At 43.6% G+C, this 13,032-nt stretch overlaps 1 protein-coding gene across 8 annotated transcripts in view; it reads left to right on the plus strand.

Annotated features, from left to right (window-relative positions):
* SLC14A1 (solute carrier family 14 member 1) overlaps positions 1–13,032 on the plus strand; it is a 54,499-nt gene that overhangs the window by 17,316 nt on the left and 24,151 nt on the right. For 4 of the 8 annotated variants that reach the window (XM_070221001.1, XM_070221002.1, XM_070221004.1 and 1 more), the window contains exons 1-2: positions 11,006–11,141; positions 11,784–11,847. The exons of 1 other annotated variant lie outside the window; for it this stretch is intronic. The gene's annotated coding sequence lies outside the window, so the exon portion shown is untranslated. Of the gene's footprint in view, positions 1–10,775; positions 11,142–11,783; positions 11,848–13,032 lie in introns of those variants that run through there. 3 more of the 8 variants (XM_070221003.1, XM_023647731.2, XM_070221006.1) reach the window with 3 other exon arrangements.

The following is a 13,032-nucleotide window of genomic DNA, read 5'->3' on the forward strand; positions in this document are numbered from 1 at the left end:
CGTAAGAACTGGGATGATGATGGCACCATTAGCAGAAATAAGGAAGTCAGAGGTAGGAACTGTTTTAGGGGGAATAATAATACAGGTTGCCTTTGCTTGAATGCCTATCATGTGCCATGATCTTGCATAATCTTTACATTTTGCAAGATAGGTATGATTAACCTCCATTAATTTCATAATGGATTTAAGGCTTGAAGAGGTAGAAGTAATTTCCCCTGGGGTGTTATAACTGCTGGAATTTGAACCTGGTCTGTCAAACTCCATCTGAACCCACTATGAGACACTTCCTTGTTTGGGAGAGTAAGGAATTAGGATTAGATTCAATCCAGTGGTCCTTAATCTTGCCTGCATGTTAAAATCACCAAGAGGACTTTTAAAACTCCTACACCCCAAACCAATTACGTCAGACTCTCAAGGAGAAGGACCCACTATCAGCATTTTTTAAAAGCCCCCCAGCTAATTCCAATGTGCAGACAAGACTAAGAATCACTGATTTCATTCAACTCCTCTTTTATTAAGTGAGGTAATTAAGAAGCTGATGGGTGAAATGCCAATCTTGTCAACAGTAGGACCTCTCAGTTCCTACTCTGGGACTCCTCCCGATAAGCCAGCGAAAGATAAACCAGGCTGGGGGAGGAAGCAGGATGGAGGTGCTTGCTCAGGGAAAATACATGGAGAAGAGCAGAGAATTTCAGCCAACACTAGAGACATTACACATTTAGAAGCTAAGGGGAAGATAGAAAACTCGCCAAATCCTTGAAATTAGAACAACATCTTGTTCATCTATGCATACTCTTGTACTTAGCATACATTAGACAATGGATAGATGAATGAATGGATGGAACAGGAAAGATAGTGTGGGTCCAATGGAGAAGAAAGTCCAGAAGTCAAGTTGAGTCGAGAAATGGGGAGCCACACTGGGATTGAGGGAAAAAACAATGATAGGAGAAAATACTTTACCTAGGATGAAGCTACCAACACAAAAGTAAATGGTCATCATTAGGAAATCATGTTTTGGGGTTTTATTTTTAGGATTGGGATTATTTTTTAATAGTAGGATGGAATGCCCCAAGTGGAAAGATAAATGGAGCAATCTATTTGAAGCAAAAAAGTCTTGAGGCTCCTGTAGAGACTTCATTGCGTCATCTCTTGCCATAATCAAGGTGAAAAGCTGAGGCTGCCCATCATCTCCTCAAATAGAAATCACAGATTCTCCACTGAGCAAAGCGCTGGATCCTCCACCTGTCCCCAAGGCAGCCTTTGGGTAACTTTTTTTCTCCCTTCAAGACTGTAATGGAAATTAGTTTAAGGCTAGTTTCTCCTTGTAAATTGTTGGGGATAAAAAGCTATTGAGAAATTGGTTGTCAGACTTACATGGCAGTTGAATTTCTCTGTAAGATTCTGTAAGCCCCAGACTCTGCAAAAATGTGAGTCAGGAGGAGCCAAAACTCTGAATGATGTTGGGCATTAAGAGTCCACACTGAAGTATTGTTTTGCTCATCCCTTATCATTATGTTTGTTTAAATTTCCTACTGGATTCGTCCCCTCACTCCATAGTGTTTAATTCATTGTCACTGTCAGAGGTGGGTTTAATTATGAGCCCACAGACCCTTGTCTTCAAAAATGACACCCCCTGAGGGGCTGGCCCCATGGCCGAGTGGTTAAGTTCGCGCGCTCTGCTGCAGGCGGCCCAGTGTTTCGTTGGTTCGAATCCTGGGCGCGGACATGGCACTGCTCATCAAACCACGCTGAGGCAGCGTCCCACATGCCACAACTAGAAGGACCCACAACGAAGAATATACAACTATGCACCAGGGGGCTTTGGGGAGAAAAAAGGAAAAAATAAAATCTTTAAAAAAAAAAAATGCTTTAAAAAAAAAAAAATGACACCCCCTGAGCTGTGTCTTAGGTGCTCTTCTGTAAGGAGGAAGGACTTTTCTTCATCCATCCACACTCCCGTGGCCTACTTTGTGACCTCATCTGGCACATGGGCATGGCAGGCCAGTATGTCATGCATTTGAGGGCTAGAGAGCTAACCAACCTGCTCAGAAATAAACACTGAATTCACTCACACCAGATCTGGGACTCTGACCTGTCCCCATGGATGACTATGTCCCCATCACAGTGACAGTGACATGCCATCGATGCTCTGATAGCACTTACCATCCTGTGCCTTGGGACAGAGAAAGGCGGATCTTAAGATCTATGACTAATAAATTCTTCCCAATCAGAGATACTCTACTATGTGTTTATTTATTGGAGGTAGGAACAGGGGAGTTGCTCTTTGTAAAAAAGAAAACAGCCTAGGGAGCTTGGGGTCCTGAAATCAGAATTCAAACATATTATGATGATCAGCCATTGTGCCATCTTGTAAGAGGAAGCTGAAGATCACAGACAGGTTGACAAAGATTTGAGGCAGACTATCGGGGACAACAGGAACCATATCTGTCCTGTTCCCTGCATACCCCAGAACCTCCCACAGTGAATGTATACAGGATGGGCTTAATTATTCAGCGACTGAGTGGAGGAGCTAATGAATTACTATTTCCCAAACCAGTACTGAGCACCCAGGAGCACAGCCTCTTTGAAGAAGCCCTGATGTTGATACCCCTGAAAAGTAGATTCATTAAGAGCGGCCTGGGAGGTAAACCAGCTCCGCCACAGCAATGCCTCAGCCTTCTGTTTCTTCACATGCCAAAGCGAGATAACTTGTCTTGTAGGAATCATGATAGTTACAGTGAAAAACACCCAATAGCCAAGTGTGCTCTCTTCTTTATTTGAATTTTAACACAAGGGTAGGAACATGTCCCCAACTCCTGCCCCCAATTCAAGCTATTCCATTCTGAATGGACTATGGAATTTGTATACTGACTACTTTCCTACCATGAAAGCACAGTGTACAAAGAAAAACCAAACACACTTTTTATGTTCTTATGTTAAAGATAATTTAACTGATCTGGACATTTTTGATTTTCACAAGTAACATTTATAATTCAATATCTAACCAGTTAATTTTACCCACTACTGTAGCATTGTTTAGAAGACTAAATATGGTCTTAAGCGACTTTCAAAAGGAAATTGAACACAAACGAACACCAGTTAAAAATGATGAAAACTGAATAACATCTGTAACCTACTTAGCCACATTGTATCACTGTCAGTATACTGGCTTTCATAATGGACTATTGCTATATAAGATGTCACCACTGTGGTAGCTGGGCGAGGGCTCCATAAGACTCTGTACGAGTCTCCCCTTTTGGGAGATTCTAGTATAACACATGTCAAGTGCCACCTGCAGAGGACACATATCATTTTTCTTTTTATTAGGCATTATTTCTCACCTGAATGGTATCCCGTGGAAAAACAATTTTTAAAAATGTACGTCAAAATACATACACAATAAAGGCCTTAGAAAATAAAGATTACAGGGGCTGGCCCAGTGGCGCAGTGGTTAAGTTCGCACGTTCTGCTTCTTGGTTCGCCGGTTCTGATCCCGTGTGAGGACATGGCACCACTTGGCAAAAGCCATGCTGTGGTAGGCGTCCCATGTATAAAGTAGAGGAAGATGGGCACGGATGTGAGCTCAGGGCCAGTCTTCCTCAGCAAAAAGAGGAGGATTGGCAGTAGTTAGCTCAGGGCTTGGCTTCCTCAAAAAAAAAAAAAAAGAAAAGAAAGATTACAGAGCACTGAGAAGCCGTAGAGAGGAAATGGGGGATAATTTTACCAGGAACCACGATCCATACTGCAATTGACGTAAGGATTAAATACATATAAAATGCTTAGAACTTGGCTGATGCTCAGTCAGCACTCAAAAAACATCCATTATTAGCTATTAATATGGGTTATTTTGCTCTCATAAAGTAAAAGAAGCCAATCAGCTCTTCTGGTGAAAGAGACATTCCATACCACGAAGAAGGGGTCACAGGATCCTTTATAGCAGGGGCTTTGATTAACATCCAAGACACTGTCATTGGGCATGGTTTACTCACAAAAGAGAGAGGATTTTAAGTGACTATTGTTTCTTTAGCTGACGTGGGTGGGTAGGGCCCAAGTGTGCATCTGGGGAGAAGCACAGTAGAACAGAATTCTCTTTCTAGGGGGGTCACGTGTGTGCTTATTTTCATTGAGACATAATATTCTTCCATTTCTTTGGTGGTGACTTCTTGACTCCTTTTATGCCATTCCTTTGCGAATCAGTATTTTAGTGTATGGAGAAGGCATATTTTTGACAAGCAGCACTCTGCACTGCTTGAAGACAGATATGGCCCGTGAGGCCCTTTGGGATGACCACACTGAGAGTCCAGAAACCTGGGACCAAATTCACATTCCGGCTACTAACTCACAAGGAAAAAGGCCTGGATAGCGACCAATAAATGTTGGCAGGCCGTGTCATATCTCTATGTCCTTTTCAGTCAGAAGTGGAATAGAATGTGTGTAGAATAACAGTAATTTAAAAGCAATAATAATATTAACAATAATGGCTATCATTTCTCATGTGTATCATGTGCCATGCCCTGGGCTAAGTCCTTCACGTGTCTTATTTCATTTGACTTTCCCAGCAACCCTGTGATGTGGGGACTATTTCCCTCCCTGTTTTATGAATGGGGAACTTGAGGTTCAGAGATGTTAAGTAATTTGCCCAAAAGCAAGCAGATAAGAAGTGGCAGAGCCAGGATTAGAAGCAGGTCTATAGGACTCTAGAGCCAGAGCTCCATGGACTACCTCAAAATTATATTAACACCACAGAGAACAGTATATTTATTATCATCTGGTTTCGTAGAAACCTTGTTTTCCAGGGTCTGCAGTTCTGTTTTTAAATCTGGGCATTGTAGCAGTTTACAAAACATTAACCTAACCCCAAAGATGACGGTTCAGGAGAGACAGACAGAGGAACGCTAGGTGAAAGTGTGAGGGTTGAGTCTGGCTCTTTGCTCCCATCGTGCCATCTGACGGCTCTGGTCTTGGAGTCAAACCAAACTCTGGGCGCTGCGGGCCACGTTCCTGAGCACGGGCTGTGTGACTGGTAGCACCATTCTCTGAATTAGATAGAGGCCCTGATTACCTCAACCTTGAAGAAAATCTTCCCTTCAGCCAATCCATACTGAGGCCAGCACCAGGGTGCCTTTCTGTCTAAACATTAATTATATGCAGGACTACGAACAGGAGAAGAGTAGCAGATAAGGTGGTTTGGGCATCTGCATTCTTAGCATTCATAAAATGCTGCCGGGAGGAAAAGAAATATTTTTGGCCCATAGAGTTTTGGCTAAGAAGAATACATTAGAGTTAGCAGCTCCCTTGTTTTTCCCTAGTTTAGTTTGTGCTTCTAGACTTTAAGAAGCAGAGCCCTTCATTCCCCACCCGAAGGGGAGAGAGAGTATCCGAAGAGAGAGGAGTGTCGCTTTTTGTAGTGGCTCCAGGAGAAATCCACTGGCCACAATCACAATCAAGACAATGACAGCAGAGAGAATGCCAGTGATCTGTGAAGATGAAAACGTTCTCATCACAAAGTCAACTTGCGCCCTGGCTCGGATCGCTGGGATGGCCTTCGAAGCAAAGATCCTGAAATACCTGTCTTTTGCCGGTCAATAATTGTTGGGCAAATCACTAAATGAATGCAATCTAGGCTGAGTTGTGCTTCACTCTGATTTTTGTTATTTCCTTCCTTTTACTAACTTTGGGGTTATTAGTGCTTCTATCATGATGTCTCTGGGAGCCTGAGACAGGACTTGCTCCAAATTGGAATCAACACTCACTCATCCAGAGCTATTCCAGAAGTGGAGTGTTATAGGAGCAATTTGGGATCTAGTTTGGGCCTGCTTGAGCTGTCTGGATCCCACGAATATGGGATCCAACTGGCTTTTAGAATTAAGATTATGCACAGTTCACAGTTAGCCAGGGAACTAATTTCCAAAAGTGACACAGAGAGTAAACTAAGAAATGTGAAGGTTCTTAACCTAAAAAAGGCCAAGAATTAAGGGGACACATGCTAAGAAAAACTATCAGGGATCAGAAGTTATTTCCTAGACAGAGCAATAGTGATCATCATGAAATACAAAACAATGGCCAAAGAGACCTAACAGCAGAAGAGACTGGTTGTAAAAATGTGAAAAGTATCCAAGAAAATTTGACACTAGCCAAAGAGATTCTCAGCAAAAATGCTAAAAGCAACCCTAAACCTTGTGGGAAGGACCTTACTTTTTTTTTTTGATGCAATATCTCTTATTAGAACTTAAAAAAATCAACTAAGCATTATACCACCATTATTCCTATACATAGCTATTTGGAAATTTAAAATTTTCAATTTCTTAGTTAGAATTAAGACGTAAAAATGGTGATAGAACTAGAAGAAAGCAAGAAAGCAATTAATCACAAATCCTTACTTTAAAATAAAACATAGCAATTCTCAACACCGTTGTAATCCTTAGTTAGAGGAATCACCCCCATTGACTTTGTTTCCAAATGGAAGGAGCTGGGTTAGAACTCAGCTTCTTGGAACTAGTGGTGCCTTTTCCCAAGTGAGGTGTCAGTTCTGGGTCTTGGAGAAATAGAAATGTGGGAAGACGTAAGGTACAGACAGGGAAGGACTGATTTTTCCATTGCTTTATCCACTTCCCCTACTTGCAGTTTTTTCTCTCTCAGCGCTGGTGGTTGTTTATTTTCTCCCAATACCTGGATCAAGGGATGTATTTGAATAGAGGGCTAGTATTTAGTTATGTCATGTGGCCCCCTTGTTCAGAAAGCCCCAGTCCCAATGGTGGTATCAGGCCACCCCACCTTCTCTTCTCAGTCCAATTATAAAATAAAGCTCAACTCCCTAAACTTGGGGTGGATATCACAATATCTCTAATGGTGAGGGAACAATCTAAGGAGTTGTAAATTACTCTCAAGACAGGGCCAGGGAAACAGGGCCATGCCAGTCCCCAATCTCATTTTTCCCAACACTCCAATCCCTTCCTCAACCTAGTCTAAAGAGACTGACAAGATTGTCCTCCTACCCCTTTGTCTATTGTCCCTCATTGGGAAATTGGTTTTTTTAATCCTAAAGAAACAAAGGCAGCAGCAGCACCATTGTTAGCTGATAAGTCCCCTTTGTGCAAAAGCACCCTAGCACCCCTTTCCTCAAGATATTTTAGGGTCATCTGCCGGAGTTTTGTTACAACAAATATATAAATGTCTAGGATGTTAATGAAGCCTCTCCTTAGACATGGTGCACTTGTGCAATACACAACCTGCACACCTTTAGGACTGGCAGTGGACACCAGAGACCTACACGATGGGCCTTACCCTGGCCTGAGTTTAATTTAAAAGCTGGAAAGAAGGTGATGCATGGAAAGAAGGCATCTGATAAAAGTCATGGTAGGGATGGAGATTCCCTCACCCTTCTGTGTGTGGGAGGAACAACCAGCTATTGAATGGAGCTGAATAATTGTCCAACTGCATTGAAGAGCAAAATCATAGGTGCCTCAGTGCCTCCTGCCATCACCCATCCCCACATCCCTTGGCAAGGGCAGGCAGTGGAGGTTTGAGAGAGATGCTTGCGCTGTGCTCCTGCTTGCATCTTGGCTCCACACCTGGGGAAGGCCCATGACAAGGGTGCCCCCTGAGTGGTGTTCTGGGTCAGTGGGAGTTTGGGATCTCATCTGGTGCCTTTTCATCTGACTGCTTACCTAACCAAATGTTGTGGGCTCAGAACACACTGCAGAGGAACATTCTGTTCCAGACTGGCCATCTTTGCTTCTCTCTTTGTCAGGAGTGGGAAGAGAGAAAGAGAAGAATGAGAATGTTTTTTCCTTAACACTCTCTGTTCCATTTAGCAAAGCCCTGCTCACGAGGCAGAGGAGCCTTCTAGAGAAATCCTCTCCTGTACAATTCCTGAGTGCGGACATTGCCCTGTTAACGCTTGTGGTGCAAATTAGAAAGTTAAGCTGCCTATAGATAAATTGGTATCAAGTAGCGGTCAAAATGAAATAGTGTTGGAATAATTTCCAAGTCAAACAATACGTGTTTAGAAATAGCTATGAATACAAGCGATTGCAGAAAAATATATTTAAATCTTATCATTATCCATAGTTTTGTTCTCCCTTCTTCACCATTTCTTGATTTAGATCTTATCACCCCTTACGCATATTTTATGAACTCCCTCAAAACCTTTCTAGGAAGAAAGAGAGCTGATATGGATAAAGAGATCCTGACCTTGTCATCCAATGCCTACCAGCCCACGTGGGACTGTGCAGCATAAAAGATTTTTTTAAATAAAAGACAATAGCAGAGCTGTTTCAGGGCCAGGGGCTATGGTCACTTGTCCAGGGAAGAATATGTACACAAATTGCTTTCAGTTCCCAGAAGTGCAGGATGGGTGAAAGTCTGCTGGGAAATCCAAATAAATAGAGGAGGAAAGAAAGCTGGATGTGAATGTTTGGGCAGAGTAGGTAGGGAGAGAGGAGACAGAGAACTTTCTAGAAGCAGAAAGTCTATGGAGAAACTCAAAGAGGAGGGAAAGCTTTACATTTCTTCAATTGCGATTAAGCCAGACAGAGGGGTGGCAGACGAGTTCAGAGAACCAGGAGAGGAGGGGGCACACGTGGAGGAGAAGCACGGGGAAGACTCGGGGAGGTTGGGAAAGGAAAACAGTGTCAGGGCTTAAATGCTCAGCAGATGATGCTCCATAAATGACGCCAGAAGGTGCTGGAGAAAGAACTGAGAGAAAGTCATCGAAGTGTGTAATAGGAGTGTTTAAAAACACCTAGGAATCTATGTAAGCACCTGTTACTGGGTGCCCGATTGTCCCTCTGATCTCCAGCTCAAGGGTTCTCTCCAAAGCCACTGCAACTGCGCAGCAGCAGACCTGGCATCTTGGCATCTTGCAGTAGGAGAACTTGGCAAGCAGTGTCGGCCGCCTGGTTTAGGATTCTTGCTGAATAGTTGTCTGCAGGTTTGTAACTATGACCTCTCCGATGTGGGAGCCAGAAAGAAACTTTTCCCCTGGCTGAAGCTGGGAGGAGGGACTCTTTCAGGAATCCTCTAAGGTAAACCAACGCTGACTGAAAGGGGCAGACGTCGGAATGGTGGCAACTCCCCATGTCAGATACAGAGCTCTACGTACATCATTGCCAAACCTCATTGCAACCTTATAAGGAAAATAAACCTACTGCACTTTCCAGTGAGGGATCTGAGGTTCAGAGACGATGAGTAACAGACCGAAGTTTACACAGCTAGTAAGGGACAAGGCAAGGATGCAAACAGGCCTGTCTGACTCAGATTCCACTTGCTTTGCTCTACCTTGTGGATACCATATAGCAAGGCTGTATTTTGTGAGTGGCACTTAAGGTGTGGCTTTACAGGGAACGGGGAAGAGGCCAGGGAGGGTGGAGGAGGTGGCTCTGCCAAGAAGACTTGAGACTCAATACACACCCTCAGTCCGTGCCCAGGGCCACTGAAGCAGAAGGCTGCCCGGGTGCCGTGCGGAGACGGCTGCAGGATGAGGTTTATAAATGTGTGTTGATGGCTGAGTTCATCAAGTTAATTAATAAATTAATGAAAGGCAAACACTGGGCAGAGGTTGGAAATATTGCATGGTGCTAGAGTTCACCAAAGTACAAAGTTTGATGTTAGACTTTTTGGACAAGTTATTTCAAGTGTGTGAACCTCAGCTTCCTCATCTGCAAAATGAGGATAATGGCATTTACCTCGTAGGATTTTTGTGATGGTTAAATGACTGATGTGGATAAAATGCTCAGCAGAGTGCCCAGCACGTAGAGTGAATGCTCATCCGTTCGTGCAATAGAGTGAATGGTCATCCGTTTGTGCAATTCTTATCAGCATCAACGTTATTACTATGAGGGATTGTAACCGATCTGCATAAGGAACTCATAGGAACACTGGCATGATTCCCTTCATTCCTACAGCAGGCCCTCAGACTCTTCTCCTGTGGATTGTTTTTCTCCTTGAGGGCAGCCGTAAGAGTTGATTCTCCTTATTGTACCAGGAAAAAAATGTTGGGAGGAGATTTGCCTGAACCTCAAAAATTGAATCATGAACCTGGACCTATGATCTCCCTCCCAGGCCCCAGATACACACACCCTTAGCTGCAGCGGGCCCCTGGAGGGAGGGCATCCCCAAAAGGACAAGGAACCTTGTGGTTTGGCGGGTGTCCAGTGGGTGGAGCCAGAGAGTTGCCTGGCTGCCTTGCTGACCCCCGACAAGAGCTATCAGCTCACCCAGGATAGGGGGAGGCCCAGACGAGAGAAAGACCAACGGTGTCTGCACAGCTTTCTGTGGGTTGTTTGTTTGTTTGAATTCTGTGCTCATAGAAGTGCAACTGAGTTAGTTGTATTTCCGAACAAGCCACGAAACTGAAATTTAAGAAGAATGGGGAAGAAAGGGATTTTTCACTTGATATATGCATTCCTCTGCTATGGAAGTTTTGCCTCTTAACTTTTAAAAAGCAGCAGTTTGTCCCAGGATTCTCACCTGGAAAAAGGTGCATTCCTGGGAACATTTATATTTTTGTTTTCTCCTCACTGGAGAAAAGGGCAGGTTGGTTTCCAGAAAACCAACTGTATACCCCTGTCCTCCCAACTCTCGCACCACGCCCCTTAGGACTTGGCTGGATTCTTACACCTGTGTAGAAGCTGTGACAAGTATGAGAAAATTCCTCTCCAGGAGTAGTCACTTAGCTCCAGAGTTCACTGTCTAACAACCCATCCCTCAGTTTTTAGCGTAAGAGACACTCTGTTGATCCTTTTCAGTTACAAATCTTCCCCAAAATATTTCAGGGTGAGGGTAGGAGCTGGAGGGAAGAGCGTGGAGAAGAAAAAGATGAGCTTGAATAGGATAATTGCTGGGCAAAGACCTCGGAAACCGGCGGGAACTACGGCAAAGCTGTTGGCATGGAATCAAGAACAGAGAGAGAGACAGACATCAGGTACAGCCCAGGGGACCAGTTCCTCGGCAGTGCTTTGGCGTTGGTGCCTACAGTGGGCGGAGAAAGCAGAGTGCTCTGATATGCAGAGTGGGGCTGTGAGTATAAAACTGTAGGTGCCTCTCCAGGCACTATCTCCTCGTAAGCAGCCTCTCTTCCAATAGAGCCCAGAGTGGCTTTATCAGCCAGTGCCTTCTGCCACTGGGAAGCCAGCTGGAGTGTGAGTACCCTCCTTATACCTATTTGTTTCCAACTGTTCCTTCTTGGGGGGTTGTCCTTCTAATTTTGGCTCTTTTTCCCTTTTCTTTTTTTAATGGAGAAGTATGTTGCAGATGGTCGGAACTGAGCAGAAGCAGCAAAGTCAGAGTTCTGGTAGACTAGAAAGCAATTTACCAAAGCCCCGGGCTTCTTCCCAGAAGCTTGAAAGCAATGTCTTTGTTTATGGTTGAAGCCAAGTGGAAGCTGAGGCTGAGCTCCATGTACAAGACAGATTCCAGCAAGGACTCCACTTGATGTGCTAAACGACTCTGAGTTCATCAGTGCTGTATAGTTTTGAGCTGTGTTCTTGAAATAGTTAAGTAAAGTTGGAGACTTCAAAAACAAGTGGCGTACTGGGAATGGTCCTTTCCCATTACGGTTTAATGGACCTTTTTGCATGTGCTGTCATGCTGAAGGGAGTGTACATGATAACCATCTGGAGAACTGGTCGGCCACGCTGAAGCCACAATTGGGCAGCTGTTTGCAGCTGCTTTTTCTGGTGTGGAATTCAGACCTCGAGGCTTCTAGGAGTAGTGTGTTCCGAGAAGTGTTTTAATCAGGAGACAGGAATATCTGACAGCATTTTCTTTGTTTCTGATTACAGCTTTAAAGAAAACTGAGTACCTCCCACCACTTAAAATCAAAAACTACCTAAAATTAAGATTATTGTAAGTACCAAATAAATGTCAGTGCTGAAAGTCTCTTTATTATGATAGAACATGAATGTTAAAATGCTTTCTTCTGTGTCAATGTCCAAAACTTTGTACTATTTTTAAAAGTGATACTTGAGACATAGAAAATTAAAGACTTTCAGGTTTCTCCAATTGCACAAATTTCTACTATATGCTGACAATAGAATGAGTCTTATTTCATGCAATAAAATAAGGAATGTTGGTTGAATTGAAATCTCGATATTGCCTCACATTAGAATGATGAGTACTGCTTGTTTCACTAGTGATCTGGGCTACCAAAAGTGCTTTCTGACTCCTGCTGGAAAGCTCATCAGGTGCAGCTCCCAGAATATTCTTAGGATGTTAACTTCAACACACACAGGCCCTGGTGTGAATGTGTCAGCCACACAGGAGAGTGAGGCTCACTTTGAGGCATGGGAATATGTTTTACTGCTTCTGGTAAAAATTAAACAGAGGAGGGAGAAAAGAAGAAATATCACACACACAACTTTTCTGGAACTTCTGAAGGGAGAATGATATCCTTGGATGCAATGGAAGTTTAAAAAAAGAAAAAGAAAACATAAAAAGTTATCACACTCGTTGAATTCAACTAAGAATTGTTTATTATTAACAAGGTGATATCCAATATTTAACAATTCTTATTCACATACAAGAAAAAATGCCACTTAGCAGTCTCTTAGACTGGGCTTTGGCTGTGCATTAAAAGTGTGGCAGTATCTTATTGCAGAAAAAAGACCCCACACTGTGCCTTCTTCTCCTCGCATTTGTTAAGAATGAAGCTGAAGGAAACTGCTGCATTAGCGCTGGTGCCCAAGATGGAGCCCCAATAGTTAGCCTGAAGCATTTCAGAGCCTGAAGCCCAGCCCCCTCCTCTGGAAGAGGCTTCAGATCTGTCAACCTCCTACTAGTGGAGATGCGCAGCAGAACTAAATCTGTGCGTTGGTCTCAGTGTGGGATGGTTTGCCACCATTTTTTGTTTTGTTTAAGCAAAGTAAAATAACACTCAATGTGTGTAGTCAGCTGGTTGTCCCTCTTTGCTGATGGAGCTCTTTGCTGATGGAGAAGGCTGCCTTCTCTGTTAGAGGTCTTCGTCTGGGGCCACATCTCCTATCCCCAGGAACCCACTGAGTGCGCTGCGGCATCCCTCCGTCTTGCATTTCA

This window comes from Equus caballus, chromosome 8, assembly GCF_041296265.1.
Source record: "Equus caballus isolate H_3958 breed thoroughbred chromosome 8, TB-T2T, whole genome shotgun sequence".
Classification (NCBI taxonomy): Eukaryota; Metazoa; Chordata; class Mammalia; order Perissodactyla; family Equidae; genus Equus; species Equus caballus.